Source organism: Habropoda laboriosa, unplaced genomic scaffold, assembly GCF_001263275.1.
Source record: "Habropoda laboriosa isolate 0110345459 unplaced genomic scaffold, ASM126327v1 scaffold561, whole genome shotgun sequence".
NCBI classification, from domain to species: Eukaryota; Metazoa; Arthropoda; class Insecta; order Hymenoptera; family Apidae; genus Habropoda; species Habropoda laboriosa.
In genome coordinates this window covers 317570-318742 of record NW_017100686.1, presented here as the reverse complement: position 1 = coordinate 318742, position 1173 = coordinate 317570, and positions in this window count along the sequence as shown.

Below are 1173 nucleotides of genomic sequence, written 5' to 3'. Positions count from 1 at the left end.
AACACCAACTACAAGTTCTGATTTCTTTTATTATTTCAAAGTATTTTCAAGTTGGAATATGCAATTTTTCTGAAATTAAATCATAAAGTAACTGTCAACTGAAACAAATGTCAAGCAGCATATTTAAACTCGTATATTGTGTAATTCAAAAACGACGAATTAACGCTATAAACTTTATATTTAATGAAAGTATTACATAGTTGTATATAACATTTGTGAATTAACGTTAACAATGGATATTTACGATTTTTATAGAACTTCATAAGCTTACAAAATAGTAAAAAGCAGAAGACGTATGTTTCCTTTTTTACTATTTTTTTTTAAACACCTGTATGTGTTGAAAAATATGATTTTTTTTTTAAGCTGATAATTTTCTTGTGCAAAGCTTTCCTTTTACGTCTTCTTTACTTTCTTCCATACGAATTTTTCTATGAAAGTCGTAGATAGACATTTCGTACACGTTTTAAACAAATAATTGATATAGATCATGCTACTTTTGATCTTCATCGTTGATTCTTTACTTTTTCATTATGCATCTGAATGCTCATAACATAGGTATAATTTTGAACAATTTTACAATAATACCGACGGTTATTTTTAAAACAATTGATTTCTTGCAAAAAAGTTGTAGGTTAATTTTATCATAGGATTTCAGACGTGAAAGAAGGAATAAACTTCACAATAGTTCATAATTAGAAGTAAAATTACGCAAATTGCAAACATTTAACGTAAGATAATAGTAAAAGTTAGATAATAGTATTGTATTATTTATTAGTATTAGACACGTGTAGTATCAGATACACAAAGTATGCAGTTTGAAATACAGAAATATGCATATAGTGTCGCAGTTTCATCCGATCAGGTTAATATTATTTATAAAATCGATTTCATTTGTTTGTCAAACAATGTTCATGCTAGGTGCAGAGCTTACAATTCAAATAATTGTAAGTTATATTTTTTAGTTATATTAAATAAGTATATAGTAAATAATTTTCAGTTATGTACTTTCTTGCAAACTTGTCACTTTCCTACAATGACAATGTGTTTAACAGTTTATCGATGATAGTGAAGCTAGTCAGAAATATAAATTATTTAAATAATTTAAAATTGAATAAACCCACTTGCTTAATATGATTATCGTTTCACTGTTGTTGGATAAAATTTTCAATCCAC